Here is a 23200-nt window from a genome sequence, read left to right as displayed (position 1 = left end):
CATTTTTTTGGGAATAAGATTCTTTATTTGGCTGTACCGTCTCATATTTATGTGTACAGTATAGATACTTTTATTTAAACAGGGTTATCCTATCAGTAAAATACAATAAATTTACTGTTATCAACAGGAGCCCTAACTAAAGAAAAATAAAACAAAAGAAATAGACTAAAATATTTAAGATATGAAATTAAGCTAAAAACTAATACTAATAATAATATCAATAAACTATACAATATATATACTAAATTTATATACATACATACATATAAACATGCAGAGTAGGATGTACACAAGCAGACACATACATAGAAACACACTCTTGCATGCATATATGTAGGTATCATAATATTGTAATATGTAGGTATATAAAATACGACCATTAAAAATCTAAATATCTATCAAATACGTTATTTGACGATTTTATTAAAAACTATACAGCCATGATAGTAAAAGGCTTTTTTAGCACATTCCGTCCTAACTCTGGGCAAATGAAGCAAACCACTCTGCCTCGTAATACGTTGAACAATATCCCTATTATAAGTAAAATAATGCTTAAAAAACTGAGGTACGCGTCCAGCAAGGCATTTCCTAACTAACTTATAGACATGTTTATCTCGTCTAATTTGCAATGTGTCATAACTAAGTGATTTTAAGGCTTCATCACTGCTAAATTTCTTCATAATAACGCGCGCTGCCCTCCTTTGCAATCTTTCTAGCAAGTCAGCATTAACTTTCCCGCAGCAATTCCAGACTGTATCACAGTAGTCCAGAACAGGTAATATAAAAGACTTATATATCGTGTTAGCAGTGTTCATAGACAAATTATCTCTAATACGGCCTAATATGCCGAGTCTTTTTCTTGCCTTACTTAACACATATTTAACATGTTCATTAAAAGACAATGTCTCTCCCAAGACAACACCAAGATAGGTGTACTGTGATTTACGCTTGATAAGATGGTCATTTATTGACACATCAAAGCCGGTTACATTAGACAGCCTGGCTCCGGTACCAAACAGAACACTCTCAGTCTTATCTTTGTGAAGAAATAGACTGTTATTTATCAGCCAGGAGCTCACCAATCCAAGTTCTTTAGTTAGGACTGTTTCAATTTCATGCACATCCTTGCTTGAATAGAATAACACGGTGTCATCCGCATACATCAGCCAACTGCATAGATTCAGAAAAGTATTTTCATACGCAAACATTATAAAGAAATAATGTTATTGCAAAGCATTACACCATTACGAATTTGCAAGTCGAGGTTGGTTGAACAAAATCGTTGGCCCTAATTTTCTATTTCAATAATTTTTAAAGAATTAGATAAGTTGTCAATGTAGCAATTTTTTAAAAAAAAATGATGGTAAATTCATAATGAAAACACGTATTTGGATAAAAACTTCAAATCTACGTTGCACTCAATTCAAAGACTCACCGAATGTTTCATGGTAGCGGCAAATTTGAGCCAAAATGTTCAAGTTGTTAATATACAACCATAAATATTGGTATGCAATGCGCCATTTTCTCTGCCAGGTAAAATGGCGGTTTTAATTTGAAGGTCAAGTTTTAGAATGCAGTTTTATCATATCGGTCTTGTTATTCCTGCTGGATGATTTACGACCACATTATTTACGGCCACATTATGTTTTCCGTGAGATTTCAAAAGTTGCTATGGCTACCAGATGAACGACCGAAAAGTCATAATGTTACAATTAGGATCTCTCTAAAAAATACAGCTAACTATTTGCTATGGAATGAAAGTAAGAAAACTTTGGTAAACTTTTGAGCACATTTACAATGATGCAAAATTTTTGCTTCATATCAAAGAGCTTGGAAGTACTTCGAGAGCGATGCAGACAAACAATGTAAACTATAACATAGTCGCGCAGTGTATTGTGGTTGACTAGGATTCTTTAATGCTCGACTTATGGATGGCACGTAAGACCTCATTTTTTATTTGCTCTTTCAACATTAATCAAGACCTTAATTATTTGACTATATGAAGTTTGTTATCTTTCGAACGCATCTGATTTCTTTTAGACTACTTGCTGGCCGTGCTGGTAGTAAGCTCGACTTGTGGTTTTGTGGTGCTGAGAAGCATGCCCTTCCTAACCACTTTTTCCTTTCATTCCCATAAAGGTTATGTACTTGACGTAAACGAACCTCATAAACTTAAGATTAGGCTTGTTACAGACAGGACAGTCTCTTTTATGCTTGTAGGTCGATGTGGGGTCGATGAGAGGTCGATGTGGGGTCGATCGGCCATCGGCTATTGGCTATCAGGCTATCGGCTACCATTAGAAAACAGACGTTTGAGCTCTTCTTTTTGTGGTAGCGAGAGTGGACTGGCGGTAAAACCTATTTCGTCCAACAGATACTTAGAAAAGAATCGTATCGTGTGTGAAGAGCAGAAAAATATCCGCATCCTATTGTGCTATAATCAATGGCAAGATAGTTACAGCACTTTAAAAGACTCGTTGGGAAAAAGGATTTGATTGGGACGGGGTCTTCCTGAGCTTTCTGAGGATTTAAATGAGATTAATACCAAGTACAACAACATAATCATACTAGATGATCTGATGGCCGAAGCGATAGACATAACAACAACTTTAATCACGATAAAATGAGGCGTTTACAACTCGTTGACGAAAACGTAAGATACCAGAACATAAAAAGCCTTATAACACTGAATAGAGTTTAAATTCCCGTAAAAGTCTTCCAAAAAATCTCTCAAAAAAGGGGATCTTTAAAGGGATCTTCAAAGGTGAAAAACTCTGTGGCCTCGTGGCCGCCTTTTCGCTCTACTTGCTACGCATGCGTGCCACAGACCACAGAGAACCAACGAACCCACAGGGACCCCAATGCAGTAACACCTGTTGTAGCTCCATTATTTACCCAGGGCCGTCATAGAAACGTTAGCGTTATCCTTCTGCTTCAGAACATGTTTCCTAAGGGAACATTTAATACAGATATCAGTCGAAATACCCAATATCTTGCAATATCAGTAGTCATGGGGAGGGGGGAGTGAGAAAGTCCTGAACAGTCCTCGTCATGGATGGTGGAAGAGTACAAGTCTGTGTCTATGTAGGGGTAGGGGAGATTATACAGAAATAGATGCAATATACACCACCATTACATATCAGCATATATCAGTAGTGATGGGGATGGGGGAGGGGAGAAAGTCCTGAACAGTCCTCGTCATGGATGGTGAACGGGTGCAAGTCTGTGTCTATGGACGGGTAGGGGATTTTATACAGAAATAGGTACAATATACACCACCATTACATATCAGCATATATCAGTAATCATGGGGAGGGGGAGGGAGAAAGTCTTGAACAGTAGTCCTCGTCATGGTTGACAGAGGAGTACAAGTCTGTCTATGGAGGGGTAGGGGAGATTATACAGAAATAAGTACAATATACACCACCATTACATATCAACATATTTCAGTAGTCAAGGGGAGGGGTGGGGGAGAGAAAGTCCTGAACAGTCCTCCTCGTCGAGGATGGCGGAGAGGGAGGGGGTGCAAGTTTGTCTATGGAGGAAGGAGGGGTAGGGGAAATGGAGTGAAATTCTTTGGTGTTTATATTTATCTATTTTGGTATTTATATGTGTCTTCATTGGTACATAAAATTGTAGTTGTTGATTTATATTCATATTCACATCTATAATTATATACTTCAGTAATATATACATTTAAAGATTAACTTTTGATGCTTAACTAACTATTTAAATATGCTTATTTAGTTTTAGGTTTATCTGTCTGTCTGTCTGTTTACATCATTTTGAGGACACTTTGGTGACGTATTTCGACTGTTGCGACGTCATCATCTAAGACAAAGAAAAGCAAATGTCAGTTATGTACGTAGGTCATTGAATTATTGCTGAAATGTGTTAATTATTATTATTACCTTGGGTTTAGTAGTTCATCACTGTTGTCTTTACACTGATGGGCTTCCTGTGTGGAAAAAGAAACGAATGCAAAAACAAAGCGAAATAAGAAGTGGATGGGTGAATAAAAAAAGCAAACGAGTGAATAAATGAATGAAAAATGAAATAAAAGAACGAATGGGTGTGAGGGAGAGAAAAAAAAAAAAGAAGAAGAAAGAAGTGGAGGGTTAAATCTGTTTAATGAATGAAGCAATCAATCAATAGGACAACCAACACACAAAGGTATAAATGAGAAGACTGAAGATGAAAGATACGTTTTTTCATAGGGGGAGGGCTTGGGCTTTAGATGGGAGAGTCAATAGTAAAAAAAAAAATTTTTTGTCATGTCAAACATTTTTATTTTCTGACGAAATATTTTTCCTTGTTAACTCTATAAAAGGGTCACATATTTCTTACTGAATAAAAGGCGAGGGCTACAATCATCTAAAAAAAATTTACTGCGAATCTTGCATCCCGCTCTCCCCCATTATAAAACGTGCCTTCCCAAATGCATGTGTTAACAAAAGTGTTTCAGTACTCACCCAATTAACTATCCATAGCCATTAATGTCTGCTACAGCCTCGGGGACCATCACATCATTCTACGCCACTTTGGCACGTTATCAATACATTCTACAGCTTACTCGTAAATCATTGATTACCGAATCGATATAACTATGTCTAACTAGCTAAACAAATCGCCTCTTGTCTCCACTAGTAGCCATAGCAACCCATCAAAGCTAAGATATCTTGAATCTTTCAAGATTTCTTAACTGCATACGAAATTCTGACATCAAAATATTTGAACATCAGAATTATGACAAAAGCCTATAGATTCTAGATTCTTTAGACTCTTGTAAAGAGGTAACTGATTATGATAGAATCTTTTAGTATGCTTGGTTATATCTATGTACATGTTTTGTATATGTTTTTCTTACCATCATCTTCTTTTGAGCAATTCTCTTTCGGTGTAAAATTACCGCAGCCAGGCTCTCCAGAGTAGTATAGGGGATGGGGGTTCCAGCGCAACGACCACCAGAGGATTACCCGTCTAAAGTGAATTCCTCGATTCGTACCGCGATTACCCGCATCCCGTGTTTATGTAGTTAAATATGTTAGTCTATATATGGAGTGCGAAGATTGTAAGAGAACTTTTAAGAAAGAAGTGGACTTGAAGAAGCATTTGAAGATGAAGACGAAATGTATGAGCAGCTATGATTGTAGATGTGGTAAGAAGTTTGAGACTAAGGTTAAATTGTTTTGGCATTGTCAGGATTGTGAGTATGACTACGACGATCTGAAAAGGGTCCGGAATTAGGTATAAGATATTTCCTATTATATAGATGGAATCCCAAAGCAATTTCGAAACGGTGTCAATACCCGGTAACGGTGAGATTGACGTTAGACAGTTTTGGCGTCAGTCAGAAAGGAAGGTCAAGAGAACGCTTCGAAAAGGTATAGAAGAATTAGGAGCCCTGAAAGCGAGTATAATGGTAGAAGTAAGTTTATCAAAGGATGAGGTAACGACGACAGCAATGCTGCGATCAAAGTCACTGGTTATATTAGACGTCCACGAATCTGGATAGGTCACTCAGCGAAGCCTTAGAAGCAATAATGGAGTCGCTGTCTAACTACACGAAAGAAGGATCAGGTTGGACAGTGGAGGAGGTAGAAGGTATGGAGGTTAGCATGGCAAGGTACGTGCCAATACGAGGAGGAAGTTACGTCCCCCTACCAACGTGGGTAGAAAGGAAGAAAGCCATAGTCAACGTAAAGAATGACGACAATCGCTGCTTTATGTGGGCAATACGATCCGCACTGTATCCAGTAGATAAGGATCCATGTAGACCAAGCAAGTACCCAACAGACGATTTGGAGTGGGATGGCGTAGAGTTCCCAATGCAGCTGACAGACATACCGATATTCGAGCAGGAAAATGACTTAGCCATTAACGTTTACGGAGTCAGAGACCAAACGATAGTGCCACTAGTGCTGTCAAAGAGTAAAGGAGAACGAATACACCTCTTCTACCACGGCGGACATTATTCGTGGGTCAAACATGTTAGCAGACTATTTTACAGACACACCAAACACAAAGGCAAGAAATACTTCTGCGACTGTTGTTTGTTATCCTTTACCAGCGTTAAAGCTCTAAAGGATCACTACGAAATATGTCGCGGAGTCGAAGAAGTGGCGCAACGGGTCCAGATGCCCACAGATAAAAACCTATCCTACTCAGACCATCAAAAGCAGATGCAGGTGCCTTACGTGATATATGCAGACTTTGAAGCGTTGATAACTAAGGAAGAGCAGAAAAGTGGTGCCACGAATAAGGTGGGATTACACGAGATCTGCTCCTTTGGTTACATAGTAGTCAGATCAGATGGTAAGGCCGACCCTCCTGTGATTTACCGAGGTAAGAACGCAGCTAATGAGTTTCTAGAAGCATTGCGAGAAGAGGAGGAAGAGATAAGAGAACAATTAAGACGCCCAAAGAAGATGGTATTTACCAAAGAGAACCAGGAGGCTTTTACCAAGGCAAAGAAATGTCACATTTGCCAACATACGCTTCTCCAGTTTGGAAGACGAGCCAAGAAAGCGTGGGACGAAGATGGAAAGTATCTAGGAGAAGCTCATTTCAAATGTGGCAGGTATGCAAGGAAGGGGGAAAAGCCCAACAAGCCTTCCACCCACTGCATTCATTGTCATAAAGCATTCGTTGAGGATTTCTATGTGGATAAGGTTAGAGATCACTGCCACATCACGGGTAAATACAGAGGTGCGGCTCATTGGAAATGTAATATAAACTTCAAAGTAGATCCAGAAATGGAAATACCCGTATTCTTTCACAATTTAAGGGGTTACGACAGTCACTTACTCTTACAAGGAACAGACGGCTCCGAAGTAAAGTGCATACCCAACAACAAAGAAAGGTACATGTCCGTAACCGTAGGCAAGCTAAAGTTCTTAGATTCGCAGCAGTTCATGGCGGACTCTTTAGCAAACTTAGTAAGGTATAACACGGAGTTCCCCATTTCCAGTCAATACGGCGCGGAAAGGAAAGGAGTCTACCCATACGAATACATGGACTCCTGGGATCGATTCAAGGAACCCCTACCACCCAAAGAGAGATTCTACAGCACCCTAAACGAGTCTGGTATAAAGGATGAGGAGTACCAGCATGCGTTAGATGTGTGGGAAAAGTACTCCTGTGAGAATATGGGAGAATACCACGACATCTACCTACGTTCAGACGTAGTGCTGCTCGCAGATGTTTTCCAAAGCTTTCGAAAGATGGCAATGGAATACTACGAGGTTGGATCCAGCGAACTTCTACACGGCTCCTGGGCTTAGTTGGAGTGCGCTGCTAAAGAAGACAAACGCGCAACTGGATCTCCTAACGGAATACGACATGTACCGCTTTATGGAAGACGGTATCCGCGGCGGTGTTTGCGGACCCAGCAGACGTTACGCCCGCGCAAACAATCCCCTGGTAGAGCACGACCCGGAGAAGCCAACCACATACATCTTCTACTTAGACGCAAACAACCTCTACGGTTGGGCAATGTCGCAGTACTTACCTGTACGCGACTTTGAATGGGACAACATAAAGCCCATAGAGTTTTACCTAAACGTAGGTAAAGAAGACGACTAAGGTTACGTGCTGGAGGTGGACCTGGAGTACCCAGAGCATTTGCACGACGCACACGATGAGTTCCCGTTAGCACCAGAAGCGATAGAGATACCATTTAAGCAGCTGAGTCCGCTGCAAAAGCAAATGTGTCCCGGATACAAGCCATACAGGAAGCTAACGATGAACCTGATGGACAAGAAGAAGTACGTGGTGCATTACCGCAACCTGCAGTTCTATGTGCGCCACGGCTTACGCGTGAAGAAGATCCACCGCGTTTTGAAGTTCACGCAGGAACCATGGATGCGCTCCTGCATTGACTTTAACACACAAAAGCGTACGCAGGCAAAGAATGACTTCGAAAAGAACCTGTTTAAACTAATGAACAATAGCGTATTTGGTAAGACGATGGAGAACAGCCGCAAGCGCGTAAGCATAAAGATAGCCAGCACCAGAGAGGAAGCAGAAGCATACGTGTCACAGCCTGGATTCGTTAGATACGTAGAAATGTTAAACTTCTACGTGATTCACATGAAGAAAGCGAATCTATTCCTGAATAAACCCGTATACACGGGGTTTACAGTGTTAGACCTATCAAAGCTGCTCATGTATGAGTTTTACTACGACAAGCTAAAACCGAAATACGGTGATAAGTGCCGCCTTTTATACACCGACACCGATTCCTTGATACTAGAGGTGCAGACGGAAGACATTTACGAAGACTGTGTTCCCGACATCGATGAATACGACACCAGCGATTACCCACGCGACCACTTTCTTTACTCCCCTAAAAACAAGAAAGTAATCGGTAAAATTGAAGGATGAGATGAAAGGAAAACCCATTGTGGAATACGTGGGCCTGAAAGCCAAGATGTACAGCGTGCTAAAGCTGGACGGTGTAGAAAAGCAAGCTAAAGGCGTAAAAAAATACGTGGTTAAGAAGGACTTAACCCACGATTCCTACTTGAAGGTCCTGCGTACGCGTAAGGAACAGCGACATAAAATGAACAGCCTGCGCAGCTACGGACATCAAATACACAACGTTACACAGGAGAAGGTGTCACTGTCTGCATTTGACGGTAAGAGGTGGATGTGTGATGATGGTATCCATACGATAGCATTCGGACATCACACGATAAGCAGTTCTTCTTTGACGAACCCACGAGTGGGACCATCATGAAGATAATACAAGATGGGCTGACCCTTCTTAGCTATCGCACTTCGGATCTGGTAAGTTTCCAAAGACCAATTGGGATCCGTAGCTCTTTTGGATCCTCCTTCTAATTCACCCGGCTCATAGAGATATCGAACCGTGACATCACCTAATCTCTTTTCCTGAGGGAAGACTGCCCTCGAACTTCTGACGAAGGACTTATGTTCCACGTGTTTCTTTTTTATAGCATCCTTGGGTTTCATTCCCGTAGCCCTGGCCGCCTCGTTGTTCAAAGCCGCGACGACCTGGGGGAGCCTCTGGGTCCATTCCCTGTTGCGTTTGGAGGGATCTTCCAGCTCTTTCCAATACTGGTACCCAAAGAGGCGCTCGGCCAGGGTCTTATTGAATCTTTCGACAATGCTCTGACCCCTGTGGTACTCAGCTTCAGCTCTCCTGATCTTGGTGCTGTGGTCTTTCAGGGTCTTGGTAACCACGCCTATGAACTCTGTCCCCGCATCCACTTGCAGCAGCTTAGGCCATTTCAAGACGCGCTTATAAATCCTACCTAGGGCTTCTGCGACTTCCCCAGAATCCTTACTGGTTATGGGTTCGGCGTCCTTGTATCTGCTTGCGATATCAACTACGGTCAAAGCGTATCTATAGGTCTTCCTTCTCACCTTGTCATGCGGTAAGAAAAGCAAATCCGCCTGATGAACTTCATTGGGGGTATTTACCGTGAAGCTGGGCCTGGGAATGTACTTAGGCACGAGAAGATAGACCTGCCAAAGGGTTTGTTTTCTTAGCCAGTTCTTGGCCGTTTCATCTGATACCCTGGCCGCGGTCGCGAGTTTCTTGATGGCCGACGCTCCTTTCCAATAGCCTTCAGGCCCATAGTAAATCCTTTTGAGTTTGTCCTCTACGCGGCCCATTATATGAATTCCAGGACGAGATTGATCTTGCGTCCGTTAAAATCCACCGTCTTTCCGTCCACCTTAATGGTGATGTTTATGCTTTCTACCAAATTAGACAAGTCATAGCTCAAAGAAATGGGCGCGTATTCTACCAGGTCAAATGGATTACCCTGAGGTAGAAACTTGGACATAAGAGAAGACTTTCCTCCATTGTTGTAACTATGAACCAAGTCGCAATAGACTTCGTAAGAGGATGCGACTTTCCATTTCACGGGTATGGCTGTGTCGGTAATTGTTTTGCCCGAGGCACATAATAAAGATCCCAATGGGTCAGACTTTCCAAAAGTTACTGAATAGTTTGGCATATTATGTTTGAAGGTCACTTCGTGCGGCAATCCCGTGGTGAGAGTATAACCGTGTTTTGCTAATTCCTTAGCAAGGGTGATTGGTGTGTAATGTCCATCGGGCAGCAATACGCCTTGATAATTGCCGCCGCCTTTATGCTCAGTGACCAAGGCATTGACTAAATTATACCAAGAATTGTACAAAGAGCAACTAACCAGCCTAACCTTATGGGCTTTAATGGGGGGATTCCAATAAGTGGTAAAGTTATTCTTGTCGCTTTCCAAAAAGACGATCATATATTACAGGGGACAAGTCCCCTTCTAGTGATCTGAGCTGCGCTCAGAGCAGATACGCCAAAGCTACGCCTCCTGCCAGCCCTGCGACTCCTACGAAGACCAACTCGCTATCTTTTCGTTTCTTAGAAGGCTGGTAGTAATTCTTGAACTGAGGCTTTCTTAACCCCGTTAATGCCGCGGGGTGTGCTTGCGCATAAAGTTTGAAGGCGTAGTCTGTGTTTTCGAAGTTCTTATCCGCCTGCATCTTGTCTTGGTAGTTCTTATCCAACCAATCCCTGTAAGCTTGTCTTTTTTCATTCCAAGCCGCCACGTCTCGCTGATATTTCTCCAGCGCTAAGTCGTGTCTCTTCCTTTCGGCGGCCTAAATCTCCGCTTTTGTCGCCTCTAACTAATCTATCTAAATACTGACCACCATAATTAGCTCCAGTGAATGCTAAAGCTGCAATGACTCCGCCTACGACTACGCTAGCCATTATATATTAGAAAATCACACCGTAGGCAGGTACTTTTCCTTCCGTAGGTAATCCTTTACCATGATAGCCCCGCCTACGGCAGCGGTCATTTTAGCAAAATTAGCGAAGCTCTTGCTTGGGTCTTCAGTAAAGTCTTCTTTGAGCACTTTCTTACCCACCCAACCAATACCCGCAACGATGGAAGTAATGATAGCTGCTTCTTCAACAGTTTTCAACAACGCGGTCGACATTATATTACAAAGCGAGAAGGAAAATCTAGGTCGCCGCGGGTGATAAATCTACTCCATTTCAGGGATCTTACTTTTTCTAACAGCCGGTTCCACAGGTGCGTGATATGTTGCGGCCTCCCACTTTACTTTTGGCTTCGTAGCCCGCCATTGTAAGTAGAGGCTGCCTGCTGCTATAGCGACTCCTAACGCGCCAATGACGTATCCCGGATTAATAAAGGATTCCTCTTCTTTTTCCTCCACCTTTTCTTCTTTCTTTGCTTTGTTCTTTTTATTCAACTCCGCGAGCTTCTTTCCAGCAGCGACTCTGCCCGGAGATTTAGCCTTGGTAATCTTGGTATCTTCTACGGGTGGTTGTTCTTCGGTGCCACTCATCTTATATTAAGGGACTTGAAGGACTTGACAAGTAACTTGACAACGACTTGACTAAGTACTTGAGGTGACTTGACAACGACTTGACTAAGTACTTGAGGTGACTTGACAACGACTTGACTAAGTACTTGAGGCGACTTGATCAGGTACCTCAGCAAGTGCCGCCTGGAAGACCTTTTCGACTTCTCTGTCCTTCTTGAAATCCTTCCAAGACACCAGTACCTCCTTCAAGTCGACGTGCTGTGCTACGTGAAGTGCCGCAGAGGCGACTGCCATTAACTTACCGCACTTCAAAGACAACCACCCACAGGTTATCTTAAGTTCTTGGGCGATAACATAGTCCTCGCTTATGTCCTTCCGCAGTTGCTCCACGTCGTCTATGGGCAGTGCAAGTCCAAGCAATTTAGTGGCAAGTCGGATAGCGGAGTCTGCTACGGCGTCCGTGGTCTTACTTGCAAGGGCAGCCTCATACCTCTTATGGAACTTCTTGACTTCCTCTTCCGACAACTTATTAACCTGCTCATGGGTAAGTTCCTTGCCTATCATTTCTTTACACTTCCCAGAAGACACAAGGATGTTGAGTTGTTCCTTGAGGTTACTTTCATCTAACTGCGTGGGGACTTCATCTAAGAGCTGCTCAATGTCCATATACATTAGGACTCAAAGACTTTAAAGATCGCAGATCTTTATGGAATACGGAAACCTCAAAGAGAAGATCATCTTGGAATGTTGGTGCGTCTTTAAATGCCGCATGTATTCGTGCAACTGTTCCTTGGATATCTCGCCGCCGTAGTCGCTTAAGATGGTTTCCAGGTCTGGCTTACTTGGAGTATAAAATACGACAAGTGAACCTATGTTTTCCCTGAAGGGCTAGAGACGCTGGTAAGCTGCTGCGAGAGCAACCAAACGCTAATATTGTCGTGTCTGCCGCTGAAAGCGAGCTTCACTAATTCGGAGGTGCGTCTTTTTACGTCGTCCCCGCAGGCGATGTCATCCAGTATGAGCAAGGTTTGCGTATCTTTAGGGAATTGCTTATGCCAGAACTTAAGATGGATGGATAACTCGTTAGGATCCAGTATGTCCACAAAGAAGTCGTCATCTTTCACTCCTATGCCCGTCCAGGTGTGGTTATTCACGTAGGTGGGACAAAGTAGCACTATGTAGTCGAAGCGGTATCTAAAGGGTCCTAATAGCTGCTTCACTACGAATTGGGTCTTTCCGCAGCCGGTGGGTCCTACTATCAGAGCATTGCAGGGAATATGGTTCGGATCCATTATATATACGATGGACCCAGTGGAAGCAGTGCAAAGAATTGTCGCCGACGCAAAAGATAAGAGAGACACCATAGAAATGCAAAGGGAGGAGATCGATCGGTTGAAAGAGCGCGTGCAGGAGTTGTACGATGAAATGTGCGGTCTGAAGCGTGCAGAACGGTTTGGTGCGCTGATAACTATGGCAACGTGGGCTAAGGAGTCCGTTAAGGACTTCATGCGATATCCCCTGTAGAATGTTGACAATAAGGTTAAATCTTTGTTAAGGATGCCTGGAAACTATTTCAAAGAGTGTCTCAGAATGTTGACAATAAGGTTAAATCTTTGTTAAGTATATGTGGAAACTATTCCAAAAAATGCCTCAGAATGTTGACGCTTAGGTTAAATCTTTGTTAAGACGTGCCCTTCAAAGGGGTCTTATTTTTATTTATTATTATTCATTATTCTTAATAATAAATAAAAATAAGAATGGGATTTGAGACTCTTTGCGCAAACCCTACCTACTATCTTAAGCCGCCTACTAATCATTACGGGCTTTCCTTGCCGCCTCATTGCCGGCATGCCAAGCTTCGAAGCGATCTAAGTACTCCTTGAAACCGCCTTGGCCGTCGTAGAGGCACTGCCAAACATGTTGGTCACTTCTTTGACAGCCGCAGCGCTCACAAGTTGCCTCCCAATATTCTCTATCCTCCCACCTTACGCCTTCGACGCAGTCAAACTCCGCAAAGCGCTGGTCAATTTCCTTCTTCCGGCGCGTTAACTTCCTTTGGGTTTCCTTTGGACAACATCGTGCAGCAACGTCGCCGTGCTCCTCGCAAGCCACGCTCAGCAGGTCGTAATTACCGCGGCATCGATGTCGATGCCATTCGTCGTTCTTGTCCTCCTCGCAGCGCTCACATACGTTCTTTAGGCAAACGCGGTTATCAACGTGGTAATCCAACATCTGCGCGCTGCTAAAGAGGCGATTACACTCCTTACAACGCCTTTCGCGTGCCTTCTTAGCGCATACCTTCTTTTCCAGGTGGTATTTTAACATTTGCTTGCTGCTGAACTCCTTGTTACACCGCTCACACTCCATATATAATAAGGATTTAATAACCCTTATATGGGATACCGCATAAAGTCCTTAATGGACTCTTTTGCCCCGGATACTATTTCAAAGAGTGTCTCAGAATGTTGACGTTTAGGTTAAATCTTTGTTAAGGATGCCTGGAAACTATTTCAAAGAGTGTCTTAGAATGTTGACAATAAGGTTAAATCTTTGTTAAGTATATGTGGAAAGCCCGTAAGGATTAGTAGGCGGCTTAGGATAGTAGGTAGGGTTTGCGCAAAGAGTCTCAAATCCCATTCTTATTTTTATTTATTATTATTAAGAATAATTAAGGATATTTAATAATAATAAATAAAAATAAGAACCCCTTTGAAGGGGCCTTGCAGAGTCCCCTAAGTATATGGTAGCCTACTTCATGGCATTCTTTGGAGGATTCCTAATCGCCCTTTCAATATATGGACTGTATTACGTGTGAACCACCAGCCGATTGCATTCCGACCCCCAAACCGCGTAAAAAATACACCTACCTTCATTGCGACAGGGTATTCTCCGAAGGATCCTTTGTGGGGCATTAGTGCTCCGCGGATCCTAAAGCGCAGCGGACTTTAGCAGACGCGCTTAACTACAAAGAGGAGATGGAGTGACTCTTCTATCAATGTCAAACTTCCATCGGCCATTTACCTTACCATAGCTGCGTAAGTGGGTGAATTCCTCGCCCTGAATTACGTACCGCACGCAATCCGGCGCCCAAAGGGAATATTCCTTGCCTTCTAAGTCTTTGAGGACTAACCGTAAACGGTCGATGTCTTTGAAGACGACGTAATTTTTTATTTCGTATGCTTTACCACAAATCAGGTCACGCCAGTGTATTTGGTTGACGATCATTATATCTATGAAATATTCTTAAATGCGTTGCCCTTGTCTCCGTAGTCTTGAAGCGTTTGCAGCACCACCGACAGGGAATACGGATGCCTTCCGCGTAGTTGCTAAGGGCACGACAGATGACGTCATAATCGTTGCTAACCATGGTCAGGTAACCATTCGCGTCATACTGCGAAATTATCTTGCGTTGGTCTGCGGAGAGTATGCCATTTCCTTTCGGCGTCTTTAATTCGATGCAAAGCCCTTCATACCTTAAATGCGCGTTCAGTATTAAGAGGTCGGGTTGACCCCTTTGATAACCCTTCTGCCAGCATTTTATACATTTGCTGTCAGAATCCTGCAATTCCCCTAAGCCGGGCGCTATGAGCATCTGTGGGTAGAAGCGGCGTATGTAGTCCACGACTTTCTTATGCAGGTCAAACTCATATTCCATTTTGAAGACTAACTTGTTAGGACTATCGAACCGCCTTTCTATTTCATACTTACCTGTCTTTCTCAATGCGGGAAGAACGTCCTCGAGGACCCAATCCTGGAATGTCTCTGCCGTTGGCATCTTAGAGCTAAATATTAGTTGATACAACCCAGATTCGGTTACGTACAGGGAATTAGGCTGTGAATACGAGGGGAGGCGATTCACCTCCACTCTAAGTTCGCTAAGCTTTACCTTATACTTTTCACGAACATGCACCTTAATTGCATCTTTTGGGCGTTCGTAACCCAACGCAGCCGCCACTTCCTTTGCTTTGAAGTATAGTTTATCGCCTTGCACTATGCATTGCAGTTTGGTTTCGTTGTTTTCGAATACGCGAAGCATTATATACCAACGATATTTTTTATCAAAAGGATGAGCGAGTGGATCAATAGGCAACGCTCTTTAGCTGATTCATTTCTACGCTCAGTTGCGCGTCAGACACGACGAAAACGTAGCAGTTTATCTTATCACCGTCGCCCGCACTGGCGTTTTTGGTGCGCTTGATCTCCAATGTTATGCCATCCTGCGTATTTACTAGACGTAAGCCCTGACCATGCATAGATTCGTCGTTGATGGTGCGCATATCAATCCACAGCGCGTACTTATCATTAAAGAATTCCTCAGGGCTAATTTGGTCGCCAAACTTACGCTTTGCCTCCCTGTACACGTCTGCGGGCTTTATCCCCTGGGAGTAAACCTTGTTTGGGACTCCGTTGATATTCACGCCGACGTTAGTAATGTTGGGGTTATGAAAGGCTTCGGAGTCGCGCTTACCGGCCTCGTAGGGTTTAGCAAACACCAGCATTAACCCCGTGAGACTTCTTCGCGGGAGGTTAATGCTTTGGTTGATAACCTCATCCGTCTTATCCAAGAAGCTAAATGTCTTATACATCACTACGTGGTCGTAAAGGAATGCCTTTCCGGAGCTGTATTCCATGCCAGCGCTACGGGCCAGCTCTTCGCTGTACACCGTTTCGTACTGTAGCTCTAAGTTGGTAATAGAGTATGGGGTTGTTTTGGTAAGTGCAGTGGTCAGCCCACCAATGATGTTATTAGCATCTGCTAAAGTTACTTCAAACTGTAGCTCGGATAACTGTCTTGGGTAATACACACCGTGATTCGTAATCACTTCAAAGTCCAGGTGGTATGACATACTTGCTACCATAGGCTGTCTTTATTCGCTTTGCGTCTGCCACTGCGGTTTCTCCGCTGCCGTCAGTAGGTTGCGTTTTCGTAGGTGTGCGGACCTTACGTAGAATGACACTACCAATTCCTTGTTCTATCCTTTGCGCGCTGTCAAAGGCCGTCAACCATAAGTCTTTGTACGTGGTATACAGATCGTACCTATTTAAGTCCAGCAAGGATTCCCCGGCGAACTTTACGCGCATCTTAGAAACAATGTTGCGACCCACGTTGTTAACGATAATCCTTTCATCTGTGGGGCTTGACTGTACCGCTAGGTCAAACCTCAAAGCCAAGGTGCCAGGAACTAAGACTAGGTTATCCGTTAGACGGGGCACGCCTACGTACAAGGTTTCTCCTGGCTTTGCGCTAGAAGGTGTGAATGTGACCCGGTGAAAGGTGCGTTCCGCTTTCAGCCCGCCAACCTGCTTAGGTAATACGTTGGGATTTAACTTTGAGCTTATCATATATAATGGAAGTAGAAGGAACGGATCCAGACTTCGATCCCACCACTGAGGAAGGTCAGGCTGACATTAACGACGGTGATGAAGAACCGCTGCTTCCCACCCAACAAGTCGACGATTCCCTAAGGGATAGGATTGCAAAGGCCTTAAGACATCCCAAAGCACGCGAGTACACGTTTCCGCGTGAGCACATAGAGCTTCAAAACATGGGCGAGCCGGAAGCAGCCGCGCGGGAAACCGTAGAGTGGGCAATGCAAGAGCTAACGCAGCGTTATTCCCGTTTCGATGCTGACGACGTAAGGCTCACAGAACGCGGAAACAAAGTCCTCATAAGCGTTCAAGACCTAAGATTTCCTGACAAAGACCGCTGGACGAAACCACAACCCCTCTTTGATGAGAATGGTGACGTTAGGGGTGACGTCTCAAGATTAAAAGGCTTCCAGCGTGCCACTAGAAGCATGTTAGAAAGGTTGGAAACCCTGAATGAAAAGGTCGCGCTAGAAAAGCGCGTCGAGGGACTACAAGAAACGTTGGAGGAAAGGGAAGCCGATTACATGAGACAAAACCGACTACTTCTCGATTCTCAAAAGAGAGAACTTAACGATAAAAACCAAAGAATAATAGAAATGAGAGAACGAACAGACAAAGCCCTACGCGATAGGGACCAAGCCCAAAAGGCCTTCGAATTTGCCCTGCAAGACCTAGACATAAGCAAGGAAGAAGCTAGGAACTTGCAAACCACCATAGAGGGTTCTTTGGTGGAGCGGCGGCAGTTGGTTGCCGAAATCAACATTAAAGAAGAGCAAATCCAGCAAAGAACTCAGGCCATCGAAGACCTGGAAAAAAACATATCCGAAAAGCAGGAAATAATTGCGGACCTAACTCGTCCCGAAGAGGAAAGGGAGGCAGCACAAAGGGAATTAGAAGCCCTTCAGGAAAGAGTCGCGGAATTACAAGCGCAAAAGGAAAAACCTGGAAAGGGAGTTGGGACTTACCACCAAGGAAAAGGTAAAAAGAGCCCTTTTGAAGTATGGCGTTCCACTGGCATTTGCGGTTGCTATTAGCACCGTAGTAGGCGTGATCTTGTCCGCGCTTAAGGCTACAGGCGCGGGCGTAAAGAAATTAGGCAATGGGCTGACGGACTTGGGAAAAAAGATGGCAGCCGGTCTTCCTGGGCTGCTGGGTTCGGTTGTTTCCTTGGCACTTAGGGCCGGCGGAGAACTGCTAAAGTTTGTGGGGAATAACATTTGGATATTAGTCGTAGCTATTGGAGTGGTACTCCTGAAGAAGATGAGGGGCTGATCTTATCCTTGTGTATTACTGGTGGCTTATCATCGTCAGGCATCCGAGGCATCCTCGACTGGGAATAAGTAAAGATAGTATTCGCGCCGCCTTGATAATGCGGAACTAGCGGTATGGCGGTCATAGTAGAAATGGTCTTATGATTCCAAACAGCATTCGTTGGAGGATCTTTTGACGGGGCGGCATTTATCCGAAGGTAGGCAACGTCGTTGGGAAGAACTTGTAACTTCGCATATTGGCAATTGGCTATCATGTGAAAAGTTACCGGCGTTAAGTCTTCTGTGCTTAACGGTGAGGGCTCCGACGAGAAATGAGCTGGGTTCCTATTGTTATCTTTTTTTCTGTAGGGTAGTAATGGGTGGTCATCCTCATCAACGATCCTAAACCCGACATTACACGAATACCCCGTCGAAACGCAAATGGTACACATGATCAATCCCAGGCCCCCAACCTTCACCCACAGCCCGGTGTCATGCCAATGCTGTTCTAAGTAGTCCTTCTCCTCCAAAAAATGTAGAAACCAATCTTCCTTCGCGTGTGGATTCATATATTTCAGGGAATAAATTCCCTTCTATAGACTCATTACCGTAAGAGTGCTAATGGTCTTGTGATTATAAACCGTATCTCTCTGATTTTCTATACTATTTATGCAAACGCTCCCGGTGTCATCTACGCGCATTTGCAGCTTTACCTTCCCATGGCAGTTGGCAACCATATGAAGAGTCCAAACGGAATGATTTTCGGCGCTATTCGTTGGCGGCTCTACGGAGAAATGCGCAGGCTCCCTGTTGTTTGTCTTCACACGCATAGGCTGCAGTATGCCATTGTCATCCAGGAACCTAAAGCCCACGTTGGCGTGACTACTCGTGCCAATGCAAATACTACAAAGGATTAACTTCTTTCCTGAGTAGTTCAAGTCTACAGACATCCCGGTGACATCAACCCAAGATGCCTGGGTGTATTTTTTCTCGCCTGTGTAAGTCGTATAGACACAATCTACTCCAGCTACGTAGGGGTTATTCATCGCCATATATAATAGCTTAGACCAATGCTCGCAGCTACTAAGCCGGCTTTTAATAAGTCATGGTCATATTCCTCACGTATCGCAGGCAGGACCTTCTTTGATGGTTTCTTAACTGCGGGCAGCTTCGTTTCGTGTGACTTTTTTGGCTTCTCCACGAAGTGAGGAATGCTCTTAAGAGTGTCAGAGTTCACGTCATTCGCCCCAAACTTCATGTCTTTGGTTGCTCGCTGCAGTTTATTGTTGTATCCTACTACAGAGCCAGTATTTATAGATAAATTACTGGGCATTAACCAACAACCCGGAGCTACTGCATAGTCCAACCTCGCCTTAGAATTTTGTATAGCTAGTTGGTAACGCTGTACGCCCTTGCTAATGTCGCCCTCCAAGATTGAACTTTCGAATAAGATCAAGGCTTCGGCTCGCGTCTCTTCTGCTGCGCCGGTATTCCCCACTATGCTTGATCGGGTATTTACTTGGGCTCCAAGGATAGAATACACGTAAGCTTCTATGCTGCGGTTCAAACGGGCAAGGCCGGCTTTGGTTAGTCCTTTACCCGTTTTGGGTATGAAATTAAAGTATTGCTTCGTTTGCTCGTCGTTGGTAATTTTGATAATCAGTGGATTGGCCCCTGCATACTTACCGCCCTCGTCTTTGAACAGAGGTCCATCGCGGACTTGCTTGGTATCCTTAACTGGACCCTCCAACCACCACCACTCATTCTTCAAATGATAATGGGTTTCTGGGTGGGAAGCCATGGTCCATTGTAAATTCAACGCGTGGACTTCCTTATCACTTAGCTCGTGTCCACCAATCCCTCAATAAGCCCAAATATGTCCCAAACCATTGTTAGCACCGGCAGTGCATCGGAAATCCTTCCCTACAGCACCAAACTCCTTACAAAGTCGGTCGTAAGCAGGAACGTTGTATTTATTATCTCTTGGATAAAACGTGGCATCTCCCGGCAGCGCAATAACACCCATTTCATGTAGTATTCTTCTAACCGTGAAGTGGAAGTGAAACATGAATATTGAATTCTTCATCAAGTCCGCACTCACACCGCAGCCGCTAGTGGCACACCAAACCGCAAAGTTCAACTGCTGCGGCCAATAACGCATGTTAGGACCGCTTAACCATTCATGAGATTCCTTAGCGGTGGTATGAACGATGGGCACGTTTTTGAAGATATCTCGCACCTTTAACGGAAAGGAATGGTCGTTAGAAATCCGCATATTCAACGTGAAGTCCAAGCTTGGATGTTCATCAAATGAAACCGCGGGTATCGGATAAGTACTGGTACCCAGCAATAATTCCTGCGACCAACCGGGTTCAACATGCGTTGACGCTGGCGTTGGCTTATGCATTGGCGAATGCTTCAGTTGATCGTCTATTTGCCCCACCAGCGTAGGCTTCAAATCCTCGTTGCTGTACATCCTGGAGCCGTTGAAGTAAATCCCATCGGGTCTCCTTTCAAACTTACTAGCATCCGCGTGCGGAAACATCTTCCTGAAGGCCCTCCAGTTCCAGTAATCCCGGTTGTCGTGATGTGGCTGCTCCTCAATATCATTCCCAAAAGCGTCGTACATTAGTATATATAATGGATGTTATACCATCAGCACCTCAGTTGTACCCAGATGTTCCCAAAGAGGGTCCCAACGAATTAAACGCGGAGAATTTCAGGCTTAATAAAGCGAACTTAATACTGGCTTACTTGGAAGGGCAAGCGAAACACTACGAAGAGGTTAGAAAAAAGTATGCTAGAGCCCGAAGCATATTACATAAAATCGCGATAACTTCCGGCTCCATGTCCGTGGCGCTAACAGGCACCGGCGTTGCTACCTCACTCACCGGACCTGGAATAGTCGTCGGCGTTCCTTTGGCTAGCGTTGGAGCCGTCTGCGGCATCGTTTCCGCTGTTACGACAGGCATTATAAAGCAATTGTCCGGTAAGATATCCAAGCACGACACTCATATAGCCCTAGCAAGAGCAAAGGCTAACACCATCGCCGACTTGGTGTCTCAGGCTCTGCGGGACCGCCGCATAGACGACACGGAGTTTTCTTTGATCCTCGCGGAGGAAAAGAAATACGGCTGAATTAAAGTCGGGCAATAAAAAAACCATCGTGAAAGATCTTTCCGAGGAATCTCGCAAAAAGATCTACCAGGAGGCAAAAGAGGAGCTCCAAAGAAAACTCGCTCAGTAGACATCTGCTTTGAAAAAAGCGTAGGTGGATTTCGACTGCACATTTCATCTTCTCGGAATCCATTCTAATAGGGGGTGGTTGGAGTCAATTTTGTAAAATATTTCGTAAATTACGTCAGGGTAATAAGGAATATCCTTATCCAGCCGACAGAATAACCACTCGGCCCTTTGCATATCTGGGACATGAGGAATAGACTTACCGGTAATCTCAGACAAAAGATAGGGAATAGCTTTGTAATATTTCCCTAGTTTTAATTTTTTCAATGTCTTCCGTAGACTTTGTGGGGTTGGCTCTTCTAAGTGGTCTATGATTTTCTTCTTTACTTCGTTGTCTAAATATACCGGTCGATAACCTTGGATATGACTCATCCAGTCCCTGAAGTATTTTATTCTCTTATATGGCGTTTTCTTACGACCTCCGTTGGCATAATACTGCTCTCTGGTAGCATTTGGTACGGCATTACGAATATTCTTACCACATTCGTAACACTGCGCTGACGTGTCGTCTTCTATTTGCATTTTCTTACCACAACAAATATACTTATTTGGCTTAGTAGGTACAAACTTGGGTTTCAAGCACTTAACACAGAAATCATAAGCAAACTCTTTACAATCTTCGCACTCCATATATAGACTAACATATTTAACTACATAAACACGGGATGCGGGTAATCGCGGTACGAATCGAGGAATTCACTTTAGACGGGTAATCCTCTGGTGGTCGTTGCGCTGGAACCCCCATCCCCTATACTACTCTCCAGTTAGCTTATGTTATGTGAAGATGAAAAAGAAAAATTTTTTTAAAAATGTTCCATCATTATTAACCAAGGTAAATCAAACACATAAGATTTTTCTAAAGAACAAAAACGTTATTTTTTCATCAGCAAAGACTTCGTTTTATGCAGACAATAACTGCATCTTGTCCTATACTAATATGATGAATAAAACAGATGTTGGTTTCAAGCAAGGCGGTTCCAGCCTTTTGTGAAGCTGATCGTGTTCTTTACACTCAGTGGAATGAAATTAATTAGCAACCCTCCTTTGTAAAAGCTATTGCGCTCTAGCTTTTTCTGCGCGGCGGCCATTTTGGAACCGCTTCCCTTTTTGAAATCCTGGATCTGCCACTGGATCGTGCTCTTTTTTATCTTTATTTTATTTCACTTCTATTTTTACCTACTCACCTGTTTCTTTTTTTTTGTTGTACCCATCTTACACGTCACTCCAACGTCTTCCCAATGGTAGCAGTTTGTATTACCCCATCCATTATGACTGCAGTCTGTAATCGACGTTTCTCTTCCTGTACAACCAACGTATTTCAGCCATATTATACCCTTGACGGATGTAAATTTGGTGGTTATGTATTCCTGTACTCCAGGGTAACCAAGCATTCGACACACCACCTCAGCGTCTTTCATGTCCCATCCATCATCACATACAGTACCCCACTGACCATGGTACCTGACTTCAAGTCGACCAGAAGTGTCTGATCTTCCTCCAGCTAAACGAACTTGAACTGGTGGAGGATCTGTGGATTTGCATCAACATCATTGAGGTCATTGTGCAACTGTCACTTGGACAAGTGTTTGAAAGAGAATAAGTAGAGCTTTACTAAAGCTATTGTCTGATCAAAAAATGAACTATTTAGATGATTGACTTTGATGTGATGATATTTGAATGATTAGAGTAAAGTAGAGATTTGTCTTTCTTACATTCATTTGTCTTACAAACCACACCAACAAGAAGTTTATTCGAGCACCATGAAGGGACCTTCCACCATCCTGAGTGAGCACACTCTGCTATCGACTTTTCTCTACCTCTGCATCCCACATCATACATGAGCCCTCTTCTTGGTGTCTCTCCTTCAATATTCCAAATTGCGTGTTCAGCTGCTTTGTAGCCAAGCATTCTGCAGATCACGTGAGCGTCTCGTATATCCCACCACGCATTCCACCAATAATCACACACTACTCCCCAGGTCCCTTGATACTTGATTTCTACTTTACCAGTATGGTTTT

General features: G+C 43.7%; 1 protein-coding gene across 4 annotated transcripts in view; it reads right to left on the bottom strand.

The window, feature by feature from the left end:
- Positions 1 to 23200, bottom strand: part of LOC116289132 (neurotrypsin-like) — a 59995-nt gene that overhangs the window by 17961 nt on the left and 18834 nt on the right. The gene's annotated exons all lie outside the window — the stretch shown is intronic.

The sequence above is a fragment of the Actinia tenebrosa genome, unplaced genomic scaffold, assembly GCF_029948245.1.
Source record: "Actinia tenebrosa isolate PJP-AT-01 unplaced genomic scaffold, QUT_ActTen_1.0 PGA_scaffold7__59_contigs__length_16204524, whole genome shotgun sequence".
NCBI lineage: Eukaryota > Metazoa > Cnidaria > Anthozoa > Actiniaria > Actiniidae > Actinia > Actinia tenebrosa.
Note: the sequence above shows the minus strand (reverse complement) of the source record. Positions and strands in the feature narration are given on the sequence as shown.